The 18,233-nt window shown below is 33.5% G+C and overlaps 1 pseudogene; it reads right to left on the bottom strand.

Annotated features, from left to right (window-relative positions):
* Positions 1-1,447: 1,447 nt before the first annotated feature.
* On the bottom strand, positions 1,448-2,068 carry LOC106986602 (40S ribosomal protein S6-like; annotated as a pseudogene).
* Between the last annotated feature and the right edge of the window lie 16,165 nt (positions 2,069-18,233).

Below are 18,233 nucleotides of genomic sequence, written 5' to 3'. Positions count from 1 at the left end.
TTTCAAACTTTCCCAACTTTTTTCAACTTGATAGGTGAAAAGTGGAATCTCATTTACATTTCTTAAAGTGCTAAGCTAATGGGCGAATATAAGAACTTTAGCAACATTTTAATGTGGGTGAATCAAGCACATCTTCCAGCTGTAAAAGTTAAGAGACCCCATTTCAAATTCACAAAATTACTCACTATGTTAGTGATTATGCATGTGATTCTTTTTTAATCATATTAAATTAACCACCATATAGATTTTAATAGACACTAATTAAAGACCACCAACTAAACTTATTGTGGATAATCATGGTTGTGAAAATTAATGGTTAAAGAAGAGGGATTTTTTTAAAGATTCTAGGCAGATAATTACACTCAATTTAAATCAATCTTTAGTGTAGTAACTTAAGTATCTAGCTGCAGGCAAGTATTATGGCAATAGGATTTTTATAGTACAAATTCTGAAGTGCAGAAAAGTTTCAACTCAGTGAAAACATTTGAAAACAATAAAAGGTTTCTTTATTGTGAAATTACTGTAGCTTTATCACAGAAGTAAATTTTGTCAATAATGACAGTATCATAGCTATTCAGAAGTCTATAAGAATTAAATCTAAAGAACCAAAATACTTGATAAATACCTATAGTATACCCATTTAGTTGCTAAGATATTCATTTAAACCATGTCAATCATGTATTTTTTTATTCTATGATGCAGCTCAAAGTTTGACTCCTACCTTTTCCAGACCTTCAAATCATAAACCTTCACTCCTAGTTAAATCTCATCCATAGTTTAATAATCACTTAGTAGAGGCAGAGAAAGGCAAAACAGACAGCTTAATCTCTATGCCGGGCAAAACCTTATAAAATACTAATCTATAGTCTTTTCTTTGTGACACATTTTAATCTTCCATTACTGAAAATGTTCTTCTTGTCCTCTTTTTCTTAGTTTTTGGGATTCTAACTTAGGAATAAAGCCCATATTTCTTAAAACATTCAACTTCATATTTTTAGAAGGTAAAACTCTTGCCAGGCAAGGGTATTGATATTTTAGGTGGAAAGCATCAGATTCCCAATTTCCCCATCTGCTGTCTCATGTTCTCTTACAATCTTATTTCTCAAATAAAAATGTCTCTGAACTTGGAGCTACTAGGTAGGGAGGATAATTTTAAACTTTCAGTTTATGAATAAATTCTACAGATAGAAAGAAACCTTGTATGCTAACTCATGTTAGTGTCAGTGTGTAAGGTTATTAACCAAAACATTTTTTTTCTTTATACATAGTTTTGTTTTGTTTTGTTTGATGTTTGATCTTATTTGTTACTCTTAGAAAAATCTCAATTTTGGCTGGACTCAGACTTAGAGGTAGAAAGTCTCAGAGAAGACAGCCTCTGTCTCTTGGCAATCTGTTCCTGGTATTTTTCTTTGGCTTCTGTCATTTTCTTGGCCAAAAGTTTAGGATGTCATGCAGCCTCTTCTTTATTTTTCTTAGTACGCTGTTTTTCAAAGCAATACGCCAACGTCTATGTTGGAGGACACATGGAATACAGGATGCTGAATCTTGGGTGCTTTGGTTCTAGGTTTCTTACCTTCTTTGTTTAGGGGCTTTCTCACAGCATACAGGTGGACATCATCTTCCTTAGAGAGTTTAAAAAATTTGCAGATTCTGCTAGCTCTTTTGGGTCCCAGTCCATAAGGCACAGTAGTATCAGTGAGTTCTGCAATATCTTTCTCCCCTTTTTTTTCTACAATGACCAAGTTGAGAAAGCTAGGCAACCCCAACAGAGTTGTGCTTTTTGTCACCAGTCCTCCTTGGTCTGTAGCAGGAATGCCCTTTACGCATCAGCAAATGGACATGGCCATAGGTCAAGACACCCTGCTTCATGGGGAAGCCTTGTTTGTCATTGCCACCACTGATTCAGACCATGCAACCCTTCCATTCTTCACCTAGAGCATCAGCAGCAACTTCTGTGGCCATTCGTTTCTCATAAAAGGTATGAAGTTTGCATTCATCAACCACTTCAATGAGTTTCTGGCAGCAAGTAGCTGGGAAAGAGGTGTTCAGCTTCATGTTGAAGCAGCTTACAGCCTCCAAGGAGCCACAAAAAAAAGGTCTTTATACATAGTTAAATGACTGTCGATGGATTTGAATGCATCACTACAGTGATAAGCCACTCCAAAACATAAATATCTTATTTACACAAAACGTATCTTCATTCACCTTTTATGTCCATAGAGAAATGTGATCTGGGATGTCTGGGCCTCCATCACATTGTCTGTTTGAAACACAGAGTTAATTGGACATTGTGAGAAAGGAAAAGAGAGATTGGAGAATGGGCATTTTGTTGCCTCTGTCTGGAAGCGATACACCTGATTTCAAATAAAATTTCATTAGCTAGAATTTGTCACGAGTCTTCCTAAATGGTGAAAAGCTATGAAATAAAATGTTTGCACAGAAGGAGAGGACAGAGGACATTGGTGAAGACTAATAATTTCTACAAAATTACTTTTGTTATAAAAAAGGCAGTTTTCCTAAATGATATAATGCCTTGTTATGAAGCTATAGTAATTAAGAAAGTATATTATTGCCATAGAGTTGAACCAAGAGACCAAAGAAATAGAATAAAGATCCCAAAAAGATTCCTGCCAAATTAGAACTTAGACATCTCACAAAGATGACACTCCCATTGGTAAAAAAGGAGACACCATTCAATGGAGGTAGGAAAATGATTATCTACAAGGAAAAAGATAAAATCCAATTCTTATTTCATATAATAATTTAGTTCACTATTTATCAAGGGTGTTAAATCTAAAAGAAAAATTCAAACTCAGTAAACAATATCGATAAGTATTGTTTAGAACTTGGATACCAGGCAGAAAGTTCTTTTTTTTTTTTTTTAACGTTTATTTATTTTTTGAGACAGAGAGAGGCAGAGCATGAACGGGGAGGGTCAGAGAGAGAGGGAGACGTAGAATCTGAAACAGGCTCCAGGCTCTGAGCTTTCAGCACAGAGTCCAATGCGGGGCTCGAATTCACGGACCGCGAGATCATGACCTGAGCTGAAGTCAGATGCTCAACTGACTGAGCCACCCAGGCGCCCCAGGGAGAAAGTTCTTAAACAAAAGAAAAATGTAACTATGTTAAAGTCAACAGCTTTGGCTCATCGGGTACCCTAAAAAATAACAGCAAAAAATGTGAATATTTTTTTCAATGTTTACAGCGACCAGTGTTTCCCATTGTAAATGAATATACTGTAATATTTACACAATGGATTATTTCCAGCAGAGAAATTAAATAAGCCATATCAACAATAGGTGAACCTTAGCAATATCATATTAAATCAAAGACTCCCAAACAAGTAGATGTAGCATGATGTCCTTTATATAAGTTCAACAACTGAAGTGCAACAAAAATTGAAATATAAATATAATATAATTGAAATACAAAGAAGACAAACAATATGTATAAATGTGACAAGCTATAATAAGAGGAAAAGAAGAAAATGGCAAACATGATTTTGTACTACAGAGTGTGTTCACAGGTATGTACTACATTATTAAAAGTAGTTAAGTCATTAATAATGAGAAGATGTTGTAGATCAAGGATTATAGTTAATCTACTCTGTGAATTTAGGCACTTAGATAATTAATAGACACATTATTATTACACATTGTTTCAGGAAAGAATTTTCATAAACACAAAAAGGGGCCCTGATTTAACAAGTATTTCTGTTTAAAAATGGAAATTTTGGGGTGCCTGGGTGGCTCAGTCAGTTAAGCATCTGACTTCATCTTGGGTCATGATCTCACAGCTCATGGTTCAAGCCCCGCATCGGGCTCTGTGCTGACAGCTCAGAGCCTGGAGCCTGCTTCAGATTCTGTGCCTCTCTCTTTCTGCTCCTCCCCCACTCATCCTCTGTCTCTCTGTCCTTCAAAAATAAATAAACATTAAAAAAATTTTAATGGGATTTTTAATTGACCATGAGCTCCACATGAGCTAGGTGAATACCGTAGCTGTGTTTTAAAAAGTTAAAGTGAATTCTGTGCACTGAAGATGTGTAGCATTCCTCTTGATAAGGTCCTTCCTGTCAAATCCCTCCACTGTAACCTCAAGTTAAATACTAGGAACAGTTGTGAGGGCATAAGAAACCATTGGTTGCCATACAGCATAGTGATTAAGGACATACATTTTGGTCTTTTAAAATATGAATTTAGATCTTCATTTCAACCCCTTACTATTGGGTAAAATGACTTAAATTCTCCTAAACTCTGTTTCCTCCTTTGTAAAATAGGGATAGCAAATTGGAGATAATGCCATTAGTACACTGCCTAGCATGTAATAATCTCACAAGAAATGAACTATTATTATCAATTTGATAGTTTCCTACCATTTTTCTGGAATTCAGATGATGAGGTTTACAGAAATTACTGTTACATACAAGATAATAAATGGGATAAAATAAATTTGCTTTGAGAATATTTCTAGGTTAGGGTAAGATACTCTGGGGTGGGGTAGGGAGGGGTCTAGGGATTGACATGATTTTTTTTTTTTTGTCAAATATGTTAAAGTATTGTGATTTAATGAAAAAGGTTAAAGCTTGAGAGAGCACAACTAGGACCAGTCAATGGAAATTACAGGAAAGCACAATTAAGGTTAGAATAAAATTTATTTTTCTAATTAACTAGCTGCCCAAATTTACAATACATTGTTCCATAAGGTTGTATTTTATAACCAAAAATTTTATAACAAAAGGGGCATGGCTTTTTAATATAGATCCCAACCTTGGATAATAAGTCACCTATACATCCCTTTCCATCTCTAATGTTTAATGATAGAAAACAAAATAAAGGTATAAAAATGAACAGAGTACCACTTCCTCCAATAAGGTTGTAGATTCTTAGTGCTGTTTCTTAGGAAACTGTATTAGTTTCCTGTAATTTATGTAACAAAATACCACATACTTCATGGCTTAAAACAGCAAATATTTATTCTCTTAAAATTCTTGAGAACAGACACCAGAACTCGGTTTCACTACTCTGAAATCAAGGTTTGGACAGGGCTCCCTTCAGAAGCTCTACACGAGAATCGGTTTCTTTCCTCTTCTATCTTCTGGTAGCTGCCAACATTCCTTGCCTTGACCACATCACTCCAATCTCTGTCTCCGTGGTCATGTTGTCTTTTGCTTTTCTGTTGTCAAATCTCCCTCTGCATCTCTCACATAAACACAATATGACAGTATTTAAGGATAGTCTCCTATCTCAAAATCCTTGATCAATCTCATCCGTAAAGTCTTTTTTCTTTTTTCCATAAATGGTAACATTCACTGATTTCATGGATTACACAGTGCATATTTTAGGGGCAATAATTCACTCCAGCATCAGTACCTTCAACTTGAAATAGTGTATTTGATCATAAGTGTTTTCACTGATCAAGTCAACACTTTTAGAGAGCAAAATCTATTTCCATGTCATTATAAGATAACTTTCCTAGAGAGGTATAGATTACTAGAGTCCAGAATTCTCATTAGTCTGGGGATGATAAAGTTTTTATGACATCCTTTTTTCATCATGATTTACAGTATAAACCAAGGGTCAGCAAATCATGGTGCATGGGCTACGTGCAGCCACTGACTGTTTTTGTATGGTCCTCAAGTTAAGAATGATTTTTGCATTTTTAAATGCTCAGAAAATAAAATAAAAAGAATATTTCATGACACCCAGAAAGTCCATGGATTTCAAAATTCAGTGTCCATAAATAACTTTTCCTGAAACAGGCAAACTCACTCATTTATTTATTGTCTATGGCTGCTGTAGAGCAGAGTTGAGTAGTTGAGACAAAGATCATATAACCCACAAAGCCTAAAATATTTACTATTCAGTCCTTTATAGAAAAGAGGTCACTGACTCCTGCTATAAATGTTTTTCTTTGAGACTTCAAACTGCTCTCTATACCTAAAGGTAAACTTTTGGATTGAGTAAAACAAAACAAAACTTATCTTAAGTGATTGCCTCTTAAAATTGATGGGCGTGGGGCAAATGGGTGATGGGCATTAAGGAAGGCACTTGTTGGGATGAGCACTGGGTGTTATATGTAAGTGATGATTCACTGGATTCTACTCCTGAAGCCAAGACTACACTGTATGTTAACTAATTTGAGAATAAATAAAAAATAATAAATAAATAAAATAAAATTGAAAATCTTAATTTTCATTGAATATTATCTCCATAATACATTAACAAAATTTACTTAAGTGCTCTCTTAAATGCCAAAAATTTGTCCTCATTCTCTTTATTATTCATACCCTGAGGGCAATGAGGAAGAAATGGTGAGGGAAGTTTAGGGATAAGGGAAATTGAGAAGACACTGTTTAATATAAAAAAATAATTAGTTTCACCTCAGAAACAAGACTTGAACAGCATTAAACAAATAAACAAAAAATTAAGTAAGAGGTTTTTTTCTCTGTGCTTATATAACCAGTTAGTTGTTGTAACATATATGTTAAGGGAAATTTCTATCTGCATATGATCATACTGAACTGATAAATTAATAAACAGGATTTAATATTATGTTCTATTCAATGTGAGAATGAGTAGGAAATTTACAGTAGAGCAATTTATATGGAGGTTGTTCAAAAAATTAACCTTTATGAATACATTTGATGAAAACTTAATTTGTCCTTTAGAGAATCACAAATGAACAAAATGATAATATATGTTTAGGTTAGGGCTATACATGATAAAACTACTTTTTATTCTTTAGTGAATTGGCAGGCTTTTCATTAACAATTATAAAAATATTGCCAAACTAAGATCATCTTCAAATTAAATCCTCAAGCCAAGAACTATAAAGTTTATAAACTTTTTAGTTTCTCTCTCATGATTTTTAATATATCTCAAATTGGCTGTTCAATCATACATATATATGTACATACATGCACACATACACTTATATACATATGAGGGTAGATAATGTATATAGTGAAGATGTGTGTATACGTGTGTACGTGTATATATATACCTTATATTAGTATGTATACTTATATTAAGATGCATACCTCATCTTTCTATCTGTAGATTGGTATAGGTCATCCATTTATATCATGGAAGATAAAGACAAACGAACCCAAATAATTGACCAAAACCCATAATTGATGAAAATTATGGTAGTTTCTAAATGCCTAGTAATCAAGTTTTGTTTCTAGTAAGGCAGTGTCATTTGGGTTTTCTGGGAAATATCACCCTATAGATACAGAAATGGTTTTACTCTTTACATACTTTGCATCCAAATATCATTAATCTCCTAGAATTAATTAGATATCTGTAGAAATACTGAACTTACTATGTTTTCTAAGTGTATCCTGTTTTAATTTGGCTTAGGATATACATTTTCAAGGATGAATTCGCTGCTATTTTTCCTCTTCTAGTTGACAGTGAAATAACTATATAGAAGTTGTTCTCCTAACCCTAGTTGTCAGTCACAAGCCTATTTTAATAGGTTTATTTTGTAACTCTGTACCTCACTTTTTTCTATTAATCCATTTGAGAGAGATTTAAAAAATATGTTTGTTTTGGCAAGGAGGAAGTAAAAGAGGAGATAGAAAATAAAATTGAATTTATGCATTTATGTATTTTCTTCATATGGAAAGTATCAATATGCTTAGAGTTAAAGGAAATTGTTTTATTTTGAAAATAATTTTTTCAAGTCCCTTTCCAAGATGTGATGTATTCAGTTATATTTTCTCAATAAATTGGATGCAGTTATCAAAATTTCTACCACTCTTGGAGATAAAAAAAGCCAAACTTTTTCCTTAAAAAAATTAAGTCATGTTTTGAATCATCAGCAATAGTGAAAGAATTCAATGTCATCTAGAAAGTCACTGGTTAGATCATTCAATAACAGTAGTCTTTCCTGTTTGCAAACACCAATTATAGTTTATCATGTTAACTTTTAACAGAAGGGTAGATTTAAGAGACTGAGTAGATGCTATTTCATGCTTCATTACACTATATATATAATGTAAATGGTATGTTATTATCACATATGAAGATAATAATTTATATATTCTTTATTATATATATTATTATATATTATATATAACAAATAAATTATTTATTATATATAACAAATAAGTTATATATATAACAAATTATATATATATAGAATATATATATATTAGTTATTATATATAACAAATAACAGTTATTATATATAACAAATAAATGTGTGTGTGTGTTTTCATGTGTGTGCATATACAATAATGCTACAAAACATAAATTCTGGCAGAGATCTGGGTCTGTGTCAGCTTCTTGTCATCCTTGGACAGATACATTTTCTGAGATTCAATTTTACCATTTGGAAAATACCAATCACATAAGATTTTCATGGTAATTCAAAGCTATGTCAAAGATATGTCATATATTTAAGGCTAAAAATTTAGTGCCCATCCACTCCTTTTTAATTTTCTCCAAATTAAAATTATAGATTTCAATTACTATTTTTTTTAAAAAGCTATAATTGCTATTAAATATAACCTTTAAATTTTGACTTTTAAATTCTGTCTTGACCAAATAACCAATTGTCCCTCAAATCATTTTTTTCCTTTTTCTTCTTTTTAAGCTGACTCATTAGAGCTAAACAATCCCAAACTAATTCTCACTTATGGTGTAAGAAACACAACATTAGAATATAAAGATTGTAGGTATCTTACAGTCAAATCTATTATGGAAACTCAGTTCAAAACACTGATGATGATTTCTCATTGATCCTGTGCTTTTGATGGTCCATCAACAAACAAGTCTCCAAATCTGAGGCATGACATCCAATTTTAGACAGCGGTAATTATTTGATAGTTTTACTTAGGGAGAGCCAACATGCAGCTGCTCTTTGTGACTTTATTCAGCCCCTCATTCCATATAAATGCTAGATCACTTGTCCCCTAAGTCATCTCTTTTCTGGGCTGAACATAAGCCTTGTTGTCCCTTGAATGAAGACAATTTCCATCTTTGTCCTCACTGGAGTTCCTGTCACTATCACTGAGCCAGAAACTGTACTAAGTATTTATTCTCTCATTTAATGATCACACTAATCCTAATGAGGTGAATGCTAACATCACCCTCCTCACACACATTATTTTAGATAACAGATGCAGAAACAAACAAATGAACAAAATCGTTACTTGGCCCAAATTACAGTCAGTATGAGCTAAAATTTCACAATATCGTCTGTTGCCTGAACTTTTAAGCATTATAATAACATGGATGGGCTCAATTTTATAAACATTTTTTGTAGAATGTCATTAAATAAAAACTATATTCTAAATATGATTTCACCAAAGCAAAGGTCTTTGCTTGTTTTGTCCTGAACACCCTAATATAGATCAAGAAATAACAAACTGAGCAATATTAATCTGGAATACAATCATCTATAGTTTCTCCTAAAGCATATAAAATGCAGAGACTTTAAAAACCCCTTCAAATCTTTGACAGGACCTGTATTTCTGGAAGAAGAAGGTGACAGTAATGAATAGACCCTTTTTTGAGAGGAAGAATAGTTAAGGGAAAGAGGACATGCTAATTTCTATTCTTTCTGGCATGTGGGGATAGGTCTCCCATAAGAAAATTCAAATAGTAAAGATGGTGGGAAAAATAAGGTTTTAAATAATCGATAAGAGTTACTGTGCTATTTTTGGCCAACTGGAAATGACTACCTTGATAGGGGTATTGGGAAGGCCTTTGGAACTGAATCTGGTATTAGCAGGAAAGAATGCCATGATCAATAAGTCATGCCTACTATCATGGGCTCAGTAGTGAGAAGCAGCAGCATACATGTCCTGTATTTGCTATTGCTAAATATTGTACAATCTAGTCTAGCCCCCGTTGCTTTTCTGTGAAATCCCTGGGACACTTACCACTTTTACTTTTATAATATTTACAGAGTCAATAAGACACAACATAAAGAACATGCCTCCATACCTAACATTCTTAATTACTACCCGATAATAAGCTCTAGTGGTTTGCAGTCTTTTTTGGGCTTTATCTTCATACATCTCCCACCTCAGCTTTCCATTGCTCCTCATCTCCTTAGAAGTGTCCCCCTACTACACACACACACACACACACACACACACGAGCACACTCAGAAGCATCCGTTCTACGTTGTACACTGAGCTAGCTTTTTCATGAGAGATGAATTCTATTTATAAAGAGAGTATATTCACCTTATCTTAACTCAATCCTGATTCTCTTAGGACACTTTTTCCCATCTAGTTCTTCAGAGAAACTTGCATTCCCCAGTGACCCACAGAGCTGAGGAGAGGGTGATAGCTTCAGCATTCTCACTCACTAGTGCCACTCAAGACTTTCACAGGATATCCTTGCATGAATACTACCTGCTTTCAGTGCCATAACATTCAGCAATCTACTTCTCTACACAATTTCTCATCTATCAATTTTATAGTCATTCTTTCTTCTTCACTGAGTGTTCTGTTCCTTAGTTATTCTTCTTTTTTTTTTTTTATCACTCTAGTGTTCTCAGTGTTTTAAATATGACTATGGAAAATCTACACAGTAGATTTGTAGGTCATGTGATATGACCTCTTTTCCTTATCAGTTTTCCTTCTCAATGTTTCATCTCAAACATAAAGAATTTTATTGTTACTCATTCTACTTCCAAAATCTGCAGGCTTTGAAATCCCACTCTCAGATGACAGCCTTTGGTGACAGCAAGTTGTTTGCTGTGCTACACCCACCACAATAGTTCAACTTTATTAAGATCACAAATTTTTTGACTCCTTTTCTTCACACTTTTACTTGCTTTCTTAAACAGTTCAGCCTAAAATACATACGTTTTGGAAGCATCCTCGATTCCTGTGCCTCATTTGTTTTTCCAGCTCATCATTCTGGAAAGAGAGAGGGAGACCTTAGATGAGTTCAGCTGTTCATCTTCAACTGTGTCTGGGTTGCTTATTGCTTTTAGAGCAAAACAAAACAAAATACTGTTTTGTGGTCTTATATTTATTTTCTCCAACTTCGTGTCCTTCTCAGGCTTACTGTTCCACTTCTGTGCTTTAACTCATCTACTTCTGCCTCTTCAGAGACCTCACACTGTTAACTTTCCCTCCTTTTCATATATCCTCAATCTCCTTCTTTATTGTCTTTTCCCCATATGTGGGAAAATGTTCAAGTTTCCTTTATCTTTTAAAAACTATTCTCCCTCAGTTTTATATTCACACTCTAAACAACACCTCCTCTCCCTCTCCCTCTCTCTCTCTCTCTCTCTCTCTCTCTCTCTCTCTCTATTTTCCTGAGGGAAATACTTCTGGAGGGAATTGTCAGTTATATTCATTGTTTCTCCTTTGTCAGATAGAGTTGCTTCGCTTCCTTCACAACTACAAACCTACTTCATGTTTTCTATGGTATTTCAAAGTTTTTCTCGACAAGGGCCCTCTTGTTCCTAAATCTAGTAGACAGGATGTTATTCTTTTCTTATATGATATCTCAGAAGTGTTATAAATGGCTTGACCATTTTTTGCATTTTTTATGAAAGTATAATTTATATACAATGAATTTGTCCCTTTTAGTGTACATTTCAGAGAGTTTGACAAATACATGCGATTGTATAACCAACATTAAATTCAATATACAGAATAGTTCCATTTTCTCCCAAATTTTCCCTATGTCCCTTGACCAACCTCTCCCCTTATTCAAGACTGATCAAAACCACTGCTCTGTTTTCTGTCCCTGTAATTTTGCCTTTTCCAGCATGTCATATGAATGGAGTAATACAATATGTTGCCTTTTAAATCCAGCTTCTTCTACTTATTATAATACATTTGATATGCAATTTACCATCATGTTATGGTATATATAAGTAGCTTATGTCTTTTATTGCTAGGTAGTATCCTATCATATGGATATACCACATTTTAACCATTCACCAACATGAGGATATTTGTGTTGTTTCTAGGTTGGGGCAATAGTAAATCCTATATAAAATTTCAGGTACAGATATTTGTGTGAAGAGAAATTTTCATATATTTTGTGTAAATGTCTAGGAGTGGAATAGCTGGGACATATGCTAAGTGTGTGTTTAACTTTATAAGAAACTGTCAAACTGTTTCCAACGTGTTCATACTTTCTGTACCACCACCAGCATATTAGAAGAGTCCATTTGTTCCATATCCTAGCTATTATTTGGTATTATCAATTACTTTTCTCTTTTATTCTCAGTCTAATAAGTATATAGTGATATTACATTATGTTTTTAATTTGCATTTTCCTAAAAATAATGCAGTTGAACATATTTTCATGTGCTTACTTGCCATCTGAATATCTTATTAATGAAGCATCTGTTCAAATACTTTGCCCTTTTTTAAAATTGGGTTGCTTTATTATTAGAGTTTGGAGAGTTCTTAATATACTCAGGATAAAAATCCATTGTCAGATATAATGTTTGCAAATGTTTTCTTCAAATCCGTGGCTCATTTTTTTCATTATCTTAAGGGTGTTTCAAGAGTAGAAGTTTCTAATTTTGATGAAGTCTGAATATCAAAATTTTCTTTTATGGATTATTCTCTTGGTGTCATAGCTAAGAAATCTTTCCCTAAAAATCTCCCCTATGCTTTCTTCTAGATATTTGTAGTTGTACTTATTTTTTTTAATTTTTTTAAGATTTTACTTTTTTTAATTGTTTTTATTATTACATTTCCTTATTTTTGAGAGGCAGAGAGAGACAGAGCCTGAGTGAGGGAGGGGCAGAGAGAGAGGGAGACACAGAATCTGAAGCAGGCTCCAGACTCTGAGCTGTCAGCCCAGAGCCCAACACAGGGCTCTAACCCACGAACTGTGAATTCATGACCTGAGCCGAAGTCAGACACTGAACCGACTGAGCCACCCAGGTGCCCCTAAGATTTTACTTTTAAGAAATCTTTACACCCAACTTGAACTTGGGCTTTAACTTACAACCCCAGGATCAAGAGTCACATGCTCTACCAATTGAGTGAGTCAGGTGCCCCTAGACATTTTGTAGTTTTAAGTATTACTTTTAGATCTGTGATCAGTTCTCAGGGCCTCCTCCTTCTCCACTTCGTCTTCCCCTTCCTCCCTGTGTGTTGTATGGGTCAAGGTTTATTTTTTGTGTATTGAATATTCAATATTTCTAGTACCATTGATTGAAAAGACTACCCTACTCTTTCTGATTTTGTACCTTTGGAAAAAAAAATCAACTATATTAGTGTGGGTTTATTTCTGGACCCATATGCCTTTTGCCAATACTACCTTTCCCTGATTGTTGTGGCTTTATTGTTTGTCCTAAAATCAATAATTCAGAGTTCTCTGACTGTGGCATTCTTTTTCTTTAAAAAAAAAAGTTTATTTATTTGTGTGTGTGTGTGTGTGTGTGTGTGTGTGAGAGAGAGAGAGAGAGAGAGAGAGAGAGAGAGCGCGGGATTTACAGAGAGGGGGAGCACAGAATCCAAAGCAGGCTCCAGGATTTGAGCTGTCAGCCCAAAGCCAGATGCGGGACTCGAGCCCATGAACTTTGAGATCATGACCTGAGCCAAAGTTAGATGCTTAACCTACTGAGCCACCCAGGTGTCCCTTGCGGTATTCTTTTTCAAAAACATTTTGACTATTTTAGTTTCTTTGTATTTGTATACATATTTTAGTACCAACTTATCTCCAAAAATAACACGTGTAGTATTTTTATCAAGGTTGCATTTGATACATCAATTTGTGAAGAATTGACATCTTAACAGTATTAAATGTTCCATTAATGGACACAGTATATATTTCTTTAGTTTATAGTGTTTTATAGTTTTTAGATCTTATAGTTTTTGTTGTTTTTTTTTTTTTAGCTGTATACCTAAGTAGTTAGTGTTCTCAGGGTTATTGTAAATGATATGATTTTTTTTTAAAAAAGTATGTTGATCTTATACCCTGCTACCATGCTACACTCACTTATAAGTTGTACTACCTTTTCCAAAGACTCTTAGGGATTTTATATGTAAATAACTATATTGTCAGCAAAAGTTTTTATTTCTTTCTTTCCAGTTTGTATGTCTATTCTTATTTCACTGGATACTATTCCTAGTCTAACATTTAATAAAAGACCATTCCTTTTTGTGAACTTCTTTCCTTGACTTTTCTGACACTGATTTCTATTGATTTTTTCCCCCTATCTCTCTGGCTATTTCTTCTTAGTATCTTTTAGTTCTCTTTCTTCTCTTCTTCAAAATGATCTTTTTTTTCTCATTCCTTTTTTTCTCCTCAATTTATACATGTTCCCTTCAAACTGTCACTCAAATCTCGTGATTTTGATGTGAATCTAAATGCTTTTCTGCCGATACAGTCACTCTGAGTCCTCTATTTACTTCTCTAATTATTCTGACTGAATATTACAGCTTGTTTTTTGTCAAAGACATTTACAGTTCTGAGGTCTGAGAAACATATTTTCTTCTTCCCTCTATTATGCTTGCTATCATGGTAAATGATTCTACCAACCACTCAGCTACTCAAATCACAAAACTGAGAATCTTGTATAGTGACTTTTTTATGTTTAACTTCTATGAGATTAAACAACGTAGTTTATTAAAAATTTTTCAAAACAGTTAAATATTGGCAATTCATGTAGTTCCAATGAATTTAGTCATCAACCACTCAATTATGAATATCTCTGGAATGAATTCATACCTCTTCAACCCATTGCCACTACCTCTGTTATGGATATCATCGTCTCTATCTGCACTATGTAATAATAACCACTCAACTTGTCTCTCAACTGGCCTCTTTCTAGTTTCCCTCATACCCTCTCTAATATATTCCTCAAACTATAGAGCATCTTTATTTTTATATTATCTATCTGTCATGTACATCCTTGGGAAAATCAAGGATTTCTGAGTTTTGTGGGTTTTTTTTAATCTGTATACAGAATAGTGTAGTTTTATCACTCGGTTGGCGTAAAGCTCAAAAAGAACATGTGAGAAGACATTTTATGAAATATGAAGCTTTTTACAAAACACTTATACCTGTCATTGCCTACTATGGTTATGGTCCTTTCATTTCTTTTCTATGAATTAATTTTCTATAAACCAACAAAACTGCCTGCTACAATTACAAAAATTTCATACTGTTTGCCTCATTTCCATTGTAACCATGGGGACATACTATCCCTAAGAATTGCACAAATATTTTCTAATGAATCAAACATTGAAACAAAAATTCACATGAATGAACTTCTTACGTTCTAAAGACAGCATGCCAAGACTATTTACATTAAAACTAATGTAGGAAATTTCATCCACTCAAACACCATTATGATTAAGATATTAAAGTAGTTCACCTAACTTGCACAGTTACAATCTCAATTTTTAACAACCTTAAAATAAGAATACATGATAATCATGATTCATGTAATACAGTGCATAAAAAAATTATCCATAAGTTTATTACATTGTTTAACAAAAAAGATTATTTTATTTTATTAGTTTCATGTTTATTTATTTTGAAAGAGAAAGATAGGGAGCGGGGGAGGGGCAGAGAGACAGGGAGAGAGAGAGAATCCCAAGATGCTGGACTCGATCCCATGAACCGTGAGATCGTGACCTGAGCCGAAGTAAAGAGTTGGACAGTAAACCAACTGAGCCACCCAGGCACCCCACAAAAAAAGTTTTTGGTAGTTATCTGTCATACTAAAAATGAAAAAGTCCTACTACATTTTATGTCTTGAGTTTTGGAAAATTAAACCAGTAGCCATTCTTGGCCTGTGAATATAATACACATCACCTATGCTTTGCAAGTTACCTAATAGTTGCATTCTTGGTATATTTATATACCTGTGTATTTGGAAACAGTAGGCAAAGTGAAGAGAGACAATATGTAAATGTATAGTTTACATCAAGCTCAAACATCAGGACAATAACAAAGGAAAAAATCTCTTTATGGCAAAGAAGAGTCTGTAACAAAAGTTTATCACTTAGAAAACACCATTTTTCTGCTCCTGATACATATAAATCAATGAAATATAGGAACTTTGAAAACTAGGACATTTTTTAATGAGCCTAAAGAGAGTTAGTGCTCAATAAATATTTGTTTTTCTGTGAGTAAATAAATGAATAAAGAATTGATAACTTAAATGTCTGACAACTTTCATTTAGAAAACCTCTCTGAATTCTTTCATCCGGGACCTTATCTTTACATGCACCTTTTTTAAAAGGACAAACTCTTAAAAAGATGACTGACAACTTGAGTTTCATTTTGTGCTATCATTTTGTAGTCCCTATATCTGTAGACTCTCTTTTTCTCAAAGTCTCAAAATGTATAATTGCTTTAAGTTGTGATCACCTGACCAGATGCCTGAAAATTACCTGATCTATTTAATATAACTTGTTTAGCTGAATCAATTTAATTTCCAGACCATATGTTCACACAATTATTTCACTTAATCCATTTCAAGGTGGCTTCCTTTTTTGCGCCTTGCTGATTCACCTCCCTTTGATTGATCCAACTCTAGAATAAGTAATGACCTACATGAGAATTTTAAAATAACACTGCTGAAAAATCAAAAGACACATTCTATTCATCTTCTCAGGCTAACCATTCCAGGATTAATAAGTCGTCTTTAAATTCAACGTCTTGTGTTTTTCTTTCACAGAAAATGAAAGGCTTATGAAAGGTATGTCCTGATCATACCTACAAATTAAAATATGAATATTGGATTATCACTGAAGGTACTATAAATTCCAGTTAAATCAAAATATGATCCATTACATTTTCTGGAGTAATTTATCAAAAGTCCCCTTTCACTTTTTTGTGTGCTGTGCAAAACTGAACGTTTAACAAATATGACAAGAGACAATGTAATTAACCATTTTCCACTTAGAAATTTAGGCAGTTCTGTTTTTTAAGCTTTTCACATTAATTTGATATTTAAAGTTTCTTGCCTGTACCTGATTTGCAATAGTTTTAGCTAGATAATGAAGTTTTGTTTCTAAATGCAGTTTTCTTAGAAGAAACAGTGGGGATTTACTTGAGATCATTCTGTTCTGTGAAAATTAAGCCTGAATTTTCGCCTTTTTGTCTCACTTTAGGTGGTCATTATAAATAAAAGGAAATATAAAGGGATAGAGGGACAGTTTTTTTTTTTTTTGCATTAATTGACCTCCTAACCTCCCTCCTCCTTCTTAGAATCATGATTGAACCACATTAGACATTTCTTATATGACGTTTTCTCTAGTATCAGAAAATTTGTTATGCCTGTCTCCTTTTTTTATATATAAAATGTTTATTAGAGAGAGAGAGAGGGAGAGAGAGAGAGAGAGGAAGACAGAGAGAGAGAGCGAGCATGTGCACGCACAAGTTGGGGAGCAGCAGAGAGAGGGAGACAGGATCCAAAGCAGGCTCTGCACTGAGAGCTGAGAGCCCCATGCAGACCTCATACTCATGAACTATGAGATCATGACCTGAACCAAAGATGGACAATTAATTGACTGAGCTAGCCAGGTGCTCCATGCCTCCCTTTTATTATTTATAGACAAATAAGAAAAAATGGCCAATTTCCGCGCCTGATTTTCTTACATAAAAGATTTTAGCTTCTCTTTCACACAAACTCTTCTTTACTTACTAACTTGAATAGTCTAATATTAAGTTTCATTTGTTTTGGGGGAATATTTTTAAAAAAATAAAATAACATCTTTAACGTTTCAAACAAGTATATTGACTATGATAAGAGTGACTGATATTGAATTTCAGATCATTGAAAATTTAGTCCTTCAAAAGGATTGTTGACTTCTGCAGACTGACTTTCAGTAAGAAGTAGTATCCTTATCTCTGGGAGTACTATAACCTTGCCATGTCCTTAAACCACTAAATCTAACAGATGGGTGGAAAATTCATTAATTTTTGCTATGGAGTATTACATCTTTTGAGCTCTTTTGAGATATGAATATGTGAGACCTGTCAACTCCTACTCATTTACCTATTTCCTCCTGAATGTTTTAAATATTTCTTATTAGTGGATAGCACATTTCTCAACTTTATTCCCTATAGTATCAAGTAATGAGAAATTATTTGTTGATTGACTAAAGCAACAGATACCATGTGATTTATAGGGTATTAAAAATCACATGATCTAAAAAAAGATATATCAAATTAGATTAAATCTAAGGTACTTAAGTTCTATGATACAAAAAAAGTGTATCATTCATTCTGCAGGCTTAACTAATATATGTATTAATTCAATGAGTACTTATTAAA

Source organism: Acinonyx jubatus, chromosome A1 (genome assembly GCF_027475565.1).
Source record: "Acinonyx jubatus isolate Ajub_Pintada_27869175 chromosome A1, VMU_Ajub_asm_v1.0, whole genome shotgun sequence".
In the NCBI taxonomy this organism is placed as follows: Eukaryota; Metazoa; Chordata; class Mammalia; order Carnivora; family Felidae; genus Acinonyx; species Acinonyx jubatus.
Note: the sequence above shows the minus strand (reverse complement) of the source record. Positions and strands in the feature narration are given on the sequence as shown.